This window comes from Oncorhynchus masou, chromosome 33, assembly GCF_036934945.1.
Source record: "Oncorhynchus masou masou isolate Uvic2021 chromosome 33, UVic_Omas_1.1, whole genome shotgun sequence".
Classification (NCBI taxonomy): Eukaryota; Metazoa; Chordata; class Actinopteri; order Salmoniformes; family Salmonidae; genus Oncorhynchus; species Oncorhynchus masou.
The window spans coordinates 30852204-30868267 of record NC_088244.1 but is presented as its reverse complement, the minus strand read 5'-3'; the positions used below and the strand labels follow the sequence as shown (position 1 = coordinate 30868267).

The following is a 16064-nucleotide window of genomic DNA, read 5'->3' as shown; positions in this document are numbered from 1 at the left end:
CTGGTCCTGACCTTGGTCCTGACCCTGGTCCTGGCCCTGACCCTAGTCTTGACCCTGACTCTGGCCCTGACCTTGGTCCTGACCCTGACTCTGGTCCTGACACCGACTCTGGTCCTGACCCTGACCCTGACTCTGGCCTTGACACTACTCCCCTCTCTGCAGCTGGAGGAGGAGTATGGCCCGGGGAGTGAAACAGCTTTCCTCACTTTGAATTGAAACACCGGCCAGAAGCTTAACTTCACTCGTCCTGTAGGGTCTGGATCGATTTGTGTTGCTTACAGCAGGCAACCTAAATCTTTGCAAAGGGCACCGACAATATGTAAAAAAAAATAATAATAATAATAATAATAATAATGTTAACTACATTTAATTAGCTTTATTAACTGTGACTGTACAGAGGAGTCTGTGTGGGTAAAATTTGAAGCAGGGCTCTGAAACATGTAAGGCTTAGTGGCCTGTGCACGGTGTTTGTTTTCAGACTGTAGGGCAAGAGCTGGTCAGAGCAAAGTTAAGTGATGGCTGGTGCCCTTACCAAACAAAGGTCCCCTGGTATGAGCAGTGTCCGCCCTTCAAACTGGCACCTGAACACGGGGGCACAGGTGAGTGGCACAGCTCCTAGCTGTATTTCATAAAATTTTCAGGCTCTTGAAACTGCCTCTATTGGCTCTTTTCAGCATTAGCACTTTAGGCTACTTCACTCCAGCAGCACTCCCCTGGTATCTCTCTCGATTCTGAGCAGCGCTCCTAGAACAATGTATTAGACTTTACTGTTGAGTGCCACTGCCACGCAAGACTCTGCCAGTGCCTAAGTTTTATATATAAATCTAAACACTTCTAAAAGTCCTCTAAATATATAATGCAGTCGAACTTGAGATCTAACTCGCCCAAAATGAAAGGGCTGCCTCCTATCCCCCTTCCCCCTGCCCCCTATCCCCCTACTAAAAACACCCATCTCAAAAGATCAGAACAATGAGAAAGTAAGTCCGAACAATGAAGGAGCAAAACAACTTTCCTCTGTAGAGACTTTTGCATAATTATGATGCCTAGGGGCCAAATTGTTCATCTGAAATCTGTCCTCTGTTGGGGTAGGGGAGGGGGGGGGACTAAAATAGCAGCTTCTGATTGTCACACAATTGGCTAAGGCTGCAGTGTGCAGCTGTGCTGTGGGCCTGTCTGTCTGTCATGTAGCTGATTGCTGCATGTGTGCCAGCTAACCCATCAGGTGCATCATCACAGAGGCAGGCATTAAGCAGGCAGGCTGCTATGTATGCAGTATCACAGCTACTCTCTACTCCTCCCTCATAAACAAACAGATCGTAAACAAAATATCTATGGAAAAGGATGTACCATATGATTGAACATGAATCTGTTTTTCAAAAGGTATTTTTTTATTTCAGATAGCTACTGCTATCGCACAGATGATGCCAGAGTCCCGATTTAAAGCCTGAACTGATACAGCTGCAGATATGAATATGAATCAAAAGCCAACCTCCATTGTACGTTTGACTTCGCTTATTAGAATGAGAGAAAAGAGGGATCAGAGAAGACAGAAAAGACAGTGATTTCCAGGTCAGTCCATGCTAATTACTGGGCTACACTGTTCTACCTCTGAGGGCCATCGCCACCATCACTTCCTGCCAATACCTTCATCTTTGTTTCCCCTGCACATTAGAATATGCAAAAGCATGGCTCAGCCATCTGACACCAAGGCCTAACAGGTTTATTGTAATGTGCACACAAATCACATTTTATTTGTCACAAGTGCCCAATACAACAGGTGTAAACTTTACAGTGAAATGCTTCTTTACGAGCCTTTTCCCAGTTAAAAAGTATGAATATTTTTCAAATAGTAACACGATAAAATAACAATAACGAGACTATATACGAGGAGTACCAGTACAGAGTCAATGTGCAGGGGTATGAGGAAGTTGAGGTAATATGTACATGTAGGTAGGGGTAAAAGTGACTAGGCAATCAGGATAGATAATAAACAGAGTAGCAGCAGCGTATGTGAAGTGTGTGAAAGTGTGTGTGTGTGTGTGTGTGCGTGTGCGCGCGTGCGCATGCATGTGCGTGCGTGTGCGTGTGTGCGTCAGTGTAGTATGTGGGTAGAGTCCTGTGAGTGTGCAAAGATGCACAGAGCCAGTGCAAAGTGGGTCAATGTAAATAGTCAGGGTAGCCATTTGATTAACTGTTCTGCAGTCTTACTGTATGGCTTGGAGATAGAAGCTGTTCAGGAGCCTTTTGGTCCCAGACCTTTGGTCCCGCATGGCAAGCGCTCTGGTACCGCTTGACGTGCGGTTGGAGAGAGAACAGTGTATGACTTGGGTGGCTGGAATCTTTGACAATTTCTAGGGCCTACATCTGACACCGCTTGGTATAGAGATCTTGGATGGCAGGGAGCTCAGCCCCAGTCATGTACTGGGCCATACGCACTATAGCGCCCTACAGTCTGATGCCAAGCAGTTGCCACACCAAGTGGTGATGCAGCCAGTCAAGACGCTCTCAGTGCTGCAGCTGTAGACTGTTGGAGGATCTGAGGGCCCTTGCCAAACCTTTTCAGCCTCCTGAGAGAGAAGAGGCATTTTCCTGTCCTCTTAATGACTGTATTGGTGTGTTTGGATCCTGATTGGGTCCTTAGTCATGTGGACAACGAGGAACTTGAATCTGTCTCCCCGCTCTAATACAGCCCCGTCAATGTGAATGGGGACGTCCTCAAGTTTCCTGTAGTCCACGATCAGCCCCTTTGTCTTGCTGATGTTGAGGGAGCAGTTGTTGTCCTGGCGCCACACTGCCAGGTCTCTGACCTCCTGGCTATAGGCTGTCTCATTGTTGTCGGTGTTCAGGCCTACCACCGTTGTGTTGTCCGCAAACTTAATGATGGCGATGGAGTCGTGCACGGCCACGCATTGTTATTTAACCTTCAATAACATACAGAGGTTATTTCAGCAATAAGGCCCGAGGAGGTGTGGTAATGTCTGTATCTAGGCAGGCCGCGTTGCGTCGTGCCTAAGAACAGCCCTTGGCCGTGGTATATTGGCCATATACCACAAACCCCTGAGGTGCTTTATTGCTATTATAAACTAGTTATCAAAGTAATTAGAACAGTAAAAAGTGATGTTTTGTCATACCCGTGGTATACGGTCTGATATACCACAGCTTTCAGACAATCAGCATTCAGGGCTAAAACCACCCAGTTTATAATAAAGGTTAAAGCCCAATATACTGGAGAGAGAAGCTCCATGTAGAGAAGCTATTGATGGTTGACCCTGCTACATTTCCAATCTATCCAAAGACTTCATTCATCACAGTGAAAATGTGACACATAGAAAGATGGCTAAGTGAATTGATGAATTAGTAGTTAGGGAAAAGTGATTCTCTGAGGTTCTCTAGCATCTCATTCTCGCGGGTGTCTCCGCTCATCACAATGCTGCCTATATCACATTTACTTGATTAATCACCTCTGAAGTCTATATCACTCATCATGACACCAAATTAATTGTCCTTGATTCAATAACAAAACTCCAATTAGTTTTTATTTAGCAGATAACAGCTATATCACCCAACACATAAAACAAGCTTTTAAAGCGTTGAATAAACTCAGACTCCGTCATGTTTCTATGTCCCTCTCCATATCACCTTATGAAGACAGCATTGCTTGACTGTGTATCTGATTAGTAGCCTGAAGTGAATGTGATAAAAATGGGGGCTGGTTTATCTGTTCCCGCCTCCTACGAAAGAGAAGGTGCAGATAAGGGCTGGTATCATGAGGTTCATGTGTGATGAATCATGGCTGCTGTATTTTCGCTTTCTCTTCAGAAGTCAATATGCCTGTAACGTGAGCACAGCACTGGGCCATCCCTAGGCAGGCTCACTGGGCCATCCCTAGGCAGGCTCACTGGGCCATCCCTAGGCAGGCTCACTGGGCCATCCCTAGGCAGGCTCACTGGGCCCCGTCGTGAAAACAGAGGAAGAAAGAGAGGATGAGAGAGAGAGCAAAAGAGAGGGAGGGAGAGTAAAAGAGAGAAAGAGAGAGCTCTGTGTGTCTGAGCAAAAAATGGAAGGAGGGAAACCGTCAAGGTCACCATCAGAGAGAAAGAGCATGAGGAAGAGAGAGGTTGAGAGATGGAGAACAGAAAGGGAGAAGCTCATCAGATCCAGACAATGAGATCAGGGGTCTAGGTTCAAAGAGGAGTGTGTACAGCAACAACAATTTGTTGTTTTGTTTGTTCTTATCAAAACAGGGAAGTACAGTCCTGTAGGACAAAAACAATGAGAAGTGACCAAAGATGGTCGATATAAATGTGTGGTTCACCCCTTATTTATAAATACGTTATACTGTACTAACATGTTGGAGTGCAGATGTTTGAATGCATTTTTGAATAATATAACAATTGGCAGAGATAAGAGGCAGGTTTACTGTCCAAGAAGCACACATGGGAGAGCCCAAATAAAACGGATCAAATCAGATTGAACAGACTTGACTATATTTCATTTTCAAAGACGTTTGAACATTACATTATCTAACATAAAACTAGAGGCTAGGGAGATATCCCGGAAGGTTGTGGAAATGAAGAAAAGTGAAGTGTGAGCTGAACATAAAGTGTACTGGGAAAAGAAAAAGAAAACGGATGTCAGAAGGACATCAGAAACCGGACTGTTCCAGGAACAGTCAGGCGTGAGGCTACAGCAAACCTATTATCTGCTATTCTGTCACTTTGTCGTTTCCACTACATTCTTGGGACCAGATTCAATTTCAACACCAGATATGTCTGCCGCTTCCCAGACCATCACTGACTGACTGGCTGCTACGGCTGCACTCCCGCCCGCTCGCTAGGTCCACTGGAGTGGACATGTAAGGGTGGGTCTGCGTCCTCAGAGAGAAGATGGTGCTTTTAACAGCACTTCACTCGACCTTGAAAAACACTTAGCGCCAGATTCAGAGTTGATTTCTGTGCTGTTAAGGCGTGGCTGGCATGACGATCCTCAGAAAATCTGGCCTGTAAACTGAAATAAGAAGTTTTGTTGAGTTGGCAACTGTCAAAAAAAATAACCCTCCAAACAAAAACTTTTTTAGGGAATGCAGTCTACTCAAGTATGCTTGAGTATATGATGTGGGTATTAGATATTTGTAGCGTAGAAGCTAGATCACAATTCAGCCTTAGTGAGTTCATCATTAAAATTCCATCACGGCCAGGGCAAAGGGGAGGGAAGCAGAAGAAATGCCCGAGATCTAAGCGGAGCGAGGCCTTACATCACACACTGAGCAGCCCTGGCTCCAGCCCTGCCTTTGATCTCTTCATTTACCTGGACTACAGCTGCCTGAAAACACACCTGAAATGGACCTGTCAGCAATGCACTACCAACTTTCATCTGAAGGCTGCCTCACTCGCTGCTGTCTGTCTGTGTCGGTCTACCTGCCTGTCTGCCTGTCTGCCTGCCTGTCTGTCACTCAGGGGATGGCAAATCAGTTCATGTCATATCAACTCAGACATCCAAACACAAAAACACCCCACTGCCTCTTTCATGTGTTGCCCTCATTCCAGCTAAGTAGAGGGACAGAATCAGAGTGCTGGATCAGGATGGTCCTCAGTAGTAAACAGTCGGCAGTAGAGAGACATGATACTGCCATACACAGTTGAGAGACATTATACTGCCATACACAGTTGAGAGACATGATACTGCCATACACAGTTGAGAGACATTATACTGCCATACACAGTTGAGAGACATGATACTGCCTGACAGGTGAGAGACATGATACTGCCATACACAGTTGAGAGACATGATACTGCCATACACAGTTGAGAGACATGATACTGCCATACAGTTGAGAGACATTATACTGCCATACACAGTTGAGAGACATTATACTGCCATACACAGTTGAGACATGATACTGCCATACACAGTTGAGAGACATGATACTGCCATACACAGTTGAGAGACATGATACTGCCATACAGTTGAGAGACATTATACTGCCATACAGTTGAGAGACATTATACTGCCATACACAGTTGAGCCATGATACTTCCATACACAGTTGTTGTCGATTGTTTACTGGTGTTGTTTCACCTCTCCTCCTCTCTCTTCCTTTCTCCTCCTCTCTCCTATCTCCTCCTCTCATCTCTTCCTCTCTCCTCCTTTCTCTTCCTCTCTCCACCACACCTTTCTGCTCTTATAGTGCATTGTGCTGAGAGTGTGCTGTATCAGGCTCTTGCCAGAAAGGGCCTGTGTGCTCAGTATTAAAACTCCTCACAGTGGAGAATTAATTAAAGGATGTAACAGATCAAACCAGAGGACTCATGGGCCTCTCCGCCTTCAATCAATAGCTGGGGTAATACTAGCCAGCATCAGGAGGCAAATGAGACCTGGGTCACCAGTGTACAAATATACAGAAAATATCCACTTGCTAGCAAACACTCGCACATACATTTTCACACAAAGAAAATAGAATGTGTTTTTATTGAGATTGGGCATAGTATGCACTCGAGACGAGATGGATCCAATGACAGTATGGGCTACAGTGTATTGATGTCGATACTCTCTGCAACAATGTGTGTTTACAAGTATGTACTAGTATGGTATGTACAACAATATTAACATGTACTGTACAGTGCATTTGGAAAGTATTTGTTATATTACAGCCTTATTCTAAAATGGATTAAATTAATTGTTTTCCTCATCAATCTACACACAATACCCCATTATGACAAAGCGAAAACAGGTTTTTAATTTAAAAAACTAAAATACCTTATTTATATAAGTATTCAGACAGCAGGGAAGCCTAGTGGTTAGAGCGTTGGACTAGTAACCGGAAGGTTTCAAGTTCAAACCCCCGAGCTGACAAGGTACAAATCTGTCGTTCTGCCCCTGAACAGGCAGTTAACCCACTGTTCCTAGGCTGTCATTGAAAATAAGAATTTGTTCTTAACTGACTTGCCTAGTTAAATAAAGAAAATATATTTAAAAAAGACCCTTTGCTATGAGGCTGTAACAAAAGGTCTAAATCATTTCCAAATGCACTGTATGACCTACAATAGTTGCATTTTGTGCATGTGCACGCAACTGTTGTAGACGGTAGCCGCCATGTATGACATCAATACACTCTAGTGTCTAGCCTATTGCTGCCGTAGGATCTCTCTTGACAGTGGATACAGTACACACCCAAACGCAACACAAACATGCTTCTGTGTTTCCTGTTAGGGTGCCCAATTAGCGAGGCATTTTATGACAGGACTGTGGAAGCAGCAGATGCATGGTAGTTCTGTTGTTATTGATCCAAATGTTCTGCTACTCTTATCCACATGCGGAAAACCCCTCACAGCCTATACTATACGCAGACTACACTTTGGGACTTTGATATGGGCTCAGTGCCATGGAGTAGGGAAGGATTTGTATTTTCCAGAAAGTCTACCAAGTTTGAAGACGGGGAAGAATAGTTATCCAGAAGTACCCATTTATAGTGTTTAAACCAAGATATGGTCACAAAGACAGAGTTCTCCCCAAATTAGAGGGGCGTTGCATAACCTTGACAGCTTGGCTGCGCCCCTATGTAAAGGTTTTAGAGTTAATGAAACTGATATTTAGTAATGATAGAGTAACTATCTTTGATCACCAATGACATTGTTGTGAATTGCGAAAAAGGCCGTTCATAAATTCTGAGTGTTATCATGTTCCTCAATTGATTCAGTGCATTTCAGCAGTAAACTCACTGGTTTAAGACCACAAAATCTACCAAAATAGTGCTGCTAATATCTCAATATTGAAAATACTGTGATTGAAGAAAAATGGTTCAGATTAAATAATAAAACAAAAAACAAATGTTCATTATCATATCTGCACACTTTATACCTGGTTTAAGTCATTTAAGTTCAGACTGGAGTATATGTTCCTAATTTAAAATATATATATATATATATATATTATTAGTTTTTACGGTCACGACCCACCGGTTGAGAATTGTTGTGCTAGATGACCTCATATATACTGTAACTCCTATATTTGACGAAATCGAGTTGATGATTAAACAGATAGCAGGTCAGCTCATGAATAACGGGGAGATGAAAGGTGCTTTGATAATGCAATCTATGGATTACAGTCAGGATTTTGGATTTCAGTGGGATGGGGACTGGATAGGAAAATAGCCTAGGCTCTAGGACAGGAGATGATCACATTTTCCCTCATGCCCCTTTGAATTGTTAACAGACTTCATGTCTGTGACATAGATGCCAATATAGGCCTATAGGCCTATCAAATGTGTGACTGTCTGACGAGTCACAATGACAGCTCAAAGAGGCACACGTTCTTTTCTAGGCTATAGTGTAGGGGTTTCCTGTAGGGTTTATTATCTGCATTCAGGTTGTGTGTGCAGTCCAGCAGTGTCAATTATGCGTGTGTTTTGAATTTATTGTGACTTTGTGTGAAGTAAATACTGTAGGCGAAAGGCTTCCATGAGACAACCTATTTGGATAATGTGCTATTTTACATTTCAGGAATTTTGGGGTAATTTCCAGAGTCTTGTCATTACATTTTTTCGTGAAATATAAAGTGTTCCTGGGACAGTCCCGGGATCCCAGTTACCCATGTTAATCCCTACTATGGAGTGTCTAATTAATGGTGATATAATCTGATACAGTTTAAAGTTGCTGAGGACGGCTGATCCCCTCTGATGTGCTTGTTCTTCCCTGAAGTCCAGGATTATGGTCCCGCTGTGCTGACTGTAATTGCAAAGCTGTTGCTCCTGTGTCACAATTAGAGGAGGAAACAGCCCTCATCACGTCCACATTCATAATCTCTGTCAGGCCCTATTTACCCCCAGTTCTCCATTTGGATTTCCTTCCTTTTGAAATGATGCCAAGACTGTATCGTAAAAAACTATAGCCGCTCCTAATCCCTGAATCAATCAGCTGCTGCTGGAAGCCCAGCTAAGGAGGCTGTTAATGAGGGCTCACATGACCAATCAGTGACATGGCAACAGCTTTGTGGATTCCATCCTGGTATAGAACTACAGGTAAACAAAGACGAGAGAGAATAAACTAGAGGAGATATATTTTTGTTTAGGCCTAAAGGCCTGTTCTGAGGAGTGTATGGACTTAAATGGACTAGTTAAGATACGTACATTTCCTTAAGTCACAGCAGTAAGCCTTTAAGTCATCACCGGGCTATAGGTTTGTTACATGCTCCAGGGAGCCGGTCACCTCTGATCCCCGAGAGAGAGGCTTCTATCCTCAGCCGCCACTGGCCTGAGTGACAACCCTCTCATTGATTCTATTATCTGCTGGGTAAGCGGAGGACACAGGATGACCTCAAGAGCAAAGTCATTTGTAGAGCGGGTTTGAAAAGAGGGTCCTCTGTGAGTTATTAGAACCTTATGGTCACACTAAGAATGCCACTGGTAGAGACAAGCTGAATACTGAGCTAGTGTCTTGACTAACAAGCATCTTCCTCTACACGTCTCTCAGGGAAGACTTCTAACCAGTCAATTTCTGAAGGTGTCTCTACAGCGGGAAGCGAGAGAGACACATCATATTTATCAGAAGAACAGAGGAGCCATGTGGCAAAAAAGAAAGGGAGACAATTTAAGCAGTTGTCTTTGATAAACCAGTGTTTTTGAAGCATAGCCCGTTTAGCTTCAACAGGACAAGAGGAAATAGGAATGGGAAAGAGTCTCACGACGGTGCACCACATCAATGCACACCGCCGGTACCTGGATGCCTCGCAAACAGAGAAGAAGACTCTAAAACCGTGCCCCTCCTTCCTTTAAACTTTCACTCCTTGATCTTCTCCTTCCCGAATGTAAAGACTGTTACCGCCTGCACCACTGAGAGTTCAACCACACACCTCCCTCGATCCCAACTCCCCACCTCAATATCTCCTCTGTCTCTCAGCAAACTTTAGAAAAAAGGAAAGGGAAACTTTTTCAAGCCAGAAGACAGTCATCTCTGAAAGCCTTGTTCATGTTGCAGGGCCGACCGACACCTGACCGCTTTCCTTCTGCCTGTTTACCCACTGCTCTGCTGTTGCTCCATATTGATCTGCACTGTCTCTCCTGCTAAAGGCAAAGAGGATAGTGTTTGTTTCTACAGAGTAGTTCTTTGACCTCAGCCAATTAACAGTAAAGAAGAGGAGTAGAGGAGGAAGGGACTCTATGAGACCCAGGGTACCACTGAGTTCCAGGAAGAGTCTTTGCTGACCGACTGTCTCAATCTCTCCTCCCGCCTCAGAACTGCCATCTTAAATCGCTCTGTCTTTTTTCCTTTAGTTCCCCTTATTACACAAGGCCTTGGTTGTTCGAAATGGCTTCTGTCTTGTCACTTCCATTTGATTTCTGTTGTCCCTTAGCATCAGATGGAGTCTTTTACAGGACGTAAAACCATTAGCAAATTAAATGTGCATTCTGTAATTCTAGGGATAATATATGTAATATATAATGTATAATAACAGTTTATAAAAGGCAAATACCAGCCTTCTAAATGTAATTTATTCAATATTAGAGAACTTAGATTGTGCATTTGCTTGTACAGAGATTTCCTGAAATTCTATTACCTCAAACATGGATGGATTAGGTATGCAAAAGAGACTCCCATATCTAGAGATATAGAGACACTGTATTTTTGTATTTCTTGTTTGTTCAGATCGACAGTGTTTTAACCAATCAGGACCTTCAATTGAACTGTTTTTCCATTCATTCTACTCCTCAAACAAGTATTTCAGGAGGTTGCGGTTGGAGAAAAGTTTGTACAAAGGAGTCTGGGCATCAATGAAATAGTGTTGGATTGAGAAAACAAAGTGTTTGTTTCCTATTTGAAGACAAAAGCATGGCAGCACAAGGCATTTTAAGGGATAAAAAGGGCAGTTCCCTGGGATGGGCAATCTGTACAACAGTATGTCCAGCGGTTTACTCTGTCTTTCATAAACTAAGCTAGCCTGTTTAACTGTTTGTAATTTGGTAAAATTATTTGTGAGACTTATCGACTCTTACTTCATACGGTTAGCTTAGCTTACTTAGAATGTGCTATCCAGTAGTAAATGTCTTGGGAGGGCTGTGTCATCCTCCCACTAATAAGAGAAACACACTAGAGTGGGTTCACAGGACTCTGGACAACTGGGACATAGACTGTGCGACAGAGCAGTTACAGCTCTCTTCTCCTCTCCCCTCCTCTCCTCTCCTCTCCTCTCCTCCTAGTTCCAAGTTTCCAGGTCTATTAGTGATATGTGCAGGATACACATGGTACACACTGTCCAACTAAACGCTGACTTGCAGGTTCCTTCTGGACAATGCAACAACAATAACAAATAATCTAATCTAATAATACAAAAATAAATGGCTCAGTAGAATAAAACAATAATACAGGGAATCCTCCCTCCTCTCCTCTCCTCTCCTCTCCTCTCCTCTCCTCTCCTCTCCTCTCCTCTCCTCTCCTCTCCTCTCCTCTCCTCTCCTCTCCTCTCCTCTCCTCTCCTCTCCTGTCCCGTGAGGACTGAAACTGTTAACACAGCAATGGCTCCGGCTCTGCTGAGTGGCACTACAGAGAGAAACTATGGTGGGGGGACTCACCTCTCTCTACCCTCCGATTTCTCTCATCTGGCAAAAAAGCTTTCTCTTGTCTCTTGGTCCTTTAGTGTAACGTACATCAGGATCTTAGGAATTCAATTACTGATCCTCTTTAGCCATGCCCTAATCCCCCAATTCCATCCCATGTGCTGTGTGCCAGCAGCATATACCTCACGCCCACAATTCTTCTGACAACCAGCCTCACACCCACAACTCTCCTGACAACTAGCCTCACACCGCACCTCTCCTGACAACCAGCCTCACATCTACACTTCTCCTGACAACTAGCCTCAAACCGCACCTCTCCTGACAACCAGCCTCACATCTACACCTCTCCTGACAACTAGCCTCAAACCGCACCTCTCCTGACAACCAGCCTCACACCGCACCTCTCCTGACAACTAGCCTCAAACCGCACCTCTCCTGACAACTAGTCTCACACCGCACCTCTCCTGATAACCAGCCTCACACCCGCACCTCCCCTGACAACCAACCTCACACCCGCACCTCCCCTGACTACCAGCCTCACACCCGCAACTCCCCGGAAAACCAGCATCACACCGCACCTCCCGTGACAACCAACCTCACACCCACACCTCCCTGACAACTAGGTAGTAGCATATGGATCTAGTGTCTATGCAGGCCACCAGGCCACTTAAACCACATGGCCTACACATAAGGGGATACACATAGTTGCCTCAGCAGTCCAATGGGATCTACTGTTCTCTGATTGGCACATTGTCTCGATGATGTTCCACTGAGATACTGTATCTAGACTTACAAGGAGCCTTACATCTCACCATGACGACATGCTCGTTTCCTTTCCTCTATTTGCACCTCGGTGGTTAATTATAAAAGTTGGCAGGGGGAGCGTTTATACCAGCGCACCAGGAAGTTGTGTTGTTTTCACCGTGATGTGTGTCAGAGAGAAGGATGGGAGTGTCCATGGGCAGAGACAGTGTCCATGGGTAGTCACCAACCTTTGACAAACATGAGGTTGTGTGTAATTAACAAGAGTTTACTCTCCTGTCCTCTCCCTCTATCCTGTCCGTCAATCTACCAGGCTCCCAAATTCTGACGGACCTGTCAGGAAATGCGCTGTGGCCCCCGATGCTATTAACTCCAGTCAACAGAGCGATGATCTGCACTCACTGCCTGCTTGTCTTCTGATAGGTCAGGATCTGTCCCCCCCACCTGCCTCTCCTCCCTCAGTTCATTTATTTGGGAGATAAGCAGGTGGACTAGGGGAGAAGAGGACCTGGGAGTGAGCTTTACTGTCACACCTGCCTGGCACACTGAATGACAATGCTAATAGCCAGTCTCATTAACCTCTCCACACGCCAAGCCTTTATCTGCACCAGAAAAGACTGCTTGTTTGCTTGTTAGATGATAATATTTACCCCTGGCTTCACCGCCCCACCCAGACATGACAAATATATTTGTGCATTTTGAAAAGGCTTTGGATGGCTCTGTGATTCAAGCAAAGTCAAGGGAAGAGACTGACTATAGGGGAGGCAGCGTCTTTTGTCTCTGCGGCGTCAACCTGCGACAAAGAGGGCCTCGGGGTTATGGTTTCTAACAATGTAACTTTCTATAGACCTTTACAAAAGATTTGTCAAACATACAGTATGTCTTGAATCATCGTGCATTGAATTTCTTGAATATTCTCACTGTTTATTTATCAATCATATTTATTTAAATTCTCTATTGAAAATAACTTCACTGTAGTGTTAATAGAGGTGTCCTGTGGTGAGTTGTGCTCAGTACTGGGGTGTCAGGCGCTAGACTGAGAGATATCACTTTAATTGGAGAGGTACTGATCCTGCCAGACTTTTTGGTGCCAGAATTTAGCATCAATGTTTCTCCGTTTTCTGCTGTGCAATCACAAAATGATATTAGGGGACAGCAGGTGATCCATAAAATCAGCGTTTTCAAGCCTTGTAAATGATTCCTTTAGAAGTCAAATGAACAATGGGGATAAAAGCCTGTACTGTGCAGGGTGAACCTATTTGCGGGGTGTGAGAGACTTTGCCCCACAGTAATCTACATTAGCGACTTTGCCCCACAGTGGTCTACATTAGAGACTTTGCCCCACAGTGATCTACATTAGAGACTTTGCCCCACAGTAATCTACATTATAGACTTTTCTCCACAGTGATCTACATTAGAGACTTTGCTCCACAGTAATCTACATTAGAGACTTTGCCCCACAGTAATCTACATTATAGACTTTTCTCCACAGTGATCTACATTAGAGACTTTGCTCCACAGTAATCTGTCCACATGTGTCCCACCATCACAGCTCACCTTTATGGTTTGATGTAGGGTGTTCTGGACCTGTTAGTTGTTAAGCACCCCTAGTGGCAGTTTAAGTTCAGCAGTCTCGAGTTTACCTGTTTGTGTCATGTGACAGGAAGCCGTTTCAGAAGTGAAGCAATGTGTAAGATGTGCAAGTGTGACAGAGTAGTTACAATCCGTCAACATCCTTCTTTATAAGCTTTGTATGACACAATGTCTTTTCACACTGTGATTCAAGTAAACTTCCAAAACAGCACCCTGCTTCCCATGGTGTTATTTGAATGAGTGTTTAGCTAACTGGATAGCTGGATAAGGGCTACTGTACATTTAGCAAATCCAGTATAGTGAAAAGACAGGCGTGGAGTAACAAGGATTAGTTTACAAGCTGTCATCTCAGGGCAGAGCAAGACATCACGACATCGCCAGCTTAAGTCTTCACCCTACGTGCCACACTTACCTCACATCATCATGGCAGAAAGTTGAAGGAAAATGCTACGCAGCAAGACAAAAACATTCAAGAGAAACATAGAGCATTCGTTGCACAGTCTATAAGTTCTCGCTCTTACAAATCATCAGTCAGTTCGAGATTGTCAGCCAGTTCAACGGCTAGTATAGTCATCACCAAAGCGAGAGCCAACGCAGAAGCAGCCCAAGCCAGAGCAGCTTATGCGAAGAGAGAGATAGACATTAAGGGTTGAGAAGGCCTGCCTCGAAGCTACCGTGGATGCCCTGCAGGAAGAGAAAGATGCTGCTCTAGCTGAGGCAGAAATACTGGAGGTAGCTCTACTCGAAGTAGATCTTGGTTTGGCTGGCAGGTTCTCACCCCCAGTCCCAGGTCAGCGCACCTTGGACAATGTGATAGACCACGCTGGCATTAGTTCAAGTCAGCAGTTCAACAGAGTGAGGGACGAAGAACCAAAGTTACATAAGGTAACTGTTACATTAGGTAAGTGCACTGTGCCACCAACCAAACACACACAGACGAATAACCTACACCAGGTCATACGACCCTCGCCTGCCCGAGTAATGCCAACAACCAGAGGAATGGAGGGATACAAGAAGAAAGTCACCAGCAGTTTCCTACTTGTTCCCATGGGAACCCCTGCAGAGCCTCTACTCAAGGTGACCATGGCGTAACCCCCCAGCACCTACGACCTTCCCAAGTACCTTGCCTGCAGCAAGTTGGTCACTACAGGGTTAACCACATTCGATGATAAACCTGAGAACTATTCGGCTTGGAAAGCCTCCTTCCGTAATACCACATCCGAGCTAGGCTTTTCAGCGGGAGAAGAGCTTGACCTGCTCATGAAATGGCTTGGCGCAGAGTCTTCCAAGCAGGCACGCAGGATAAAGGCAGTCCATGTCGGACATCGGCCAGCTGCTCTGATGATGCTCTGGGAGAGACTTGAGGAAAGCACACGCTCACCCGAAGCCATTGAAAGGGCTGTCTTTGCCAAGTTGGAGAACTTCCCTAAGGTGACAAATAAAGAACCCAGAGACTCCGTGACCTTGGATATCTACTATTGGATCTCGAAGCTGCAAAGCAAGATGGCTACCTACCTGGCCTATCGTACCTGGACACATCCAGAGGGGTGAGCCCTATCGTAGAGAAGCTCCCATATGGCCTGCAGGAAAAGTGGACATCATACGGGTCAAAATTCAAGCTAGAAAACAATGTCACCTTCCCTCCATTCTGGGTATTCTCCAACTCCGTAGAGAAGCCAAAGTCAGGACAGACCCCGGCTTCAACCTCTTCTCCTCCCATGCGGCACATGTCAGAAGAGACAAGCAAGACAGACATGGGAAGACAATATCTGTCCACAAGACACAAGTATCTTCAACTGAGAACACGGGGAATCAGAAGAAACCAGTGGATTTGAATAAGCATCCACAACAAGCCTCATCCGTTAAAGAAGTGTAGAGTTTTCAGAGAGAAGTCCCTGGAAGACCGCAAACAGTTCCTCAAAGAGAACGATGTGTGTTGTCAGTGAAGCTCTTCCACAAACCATCTTGCCAAGAACTGTAAGGTACCGGTGAAATGCAATGAATGTGAAAGCGGCTGGCACCTCTCAGTACTCCATCCCAACCCAGCTCCATGGAAGTTGAACTAATCCCCTTCCTCTTCAGAGCATGGCAGGGAGGAAGAGGAACCGGACAATCAGGAGGTCACATCTAAGTGCACCGAGGAATGTGGAGAAGGAATGAG

At 44.8% G+C, this 16064-nt stretch overlaps 1 protein-coding gene across 1 annotated transcript in view; it reads right to left on the bottom strand.

The window, feature by feature from the left end:
• Window positions 1–16064, bottom strand: part of LOC135528246 (calmodulin-binding transcription activator 1-like) — a 477130-nt gene that overhangs the window by 369998 nt on the left and 91068 nt on the right.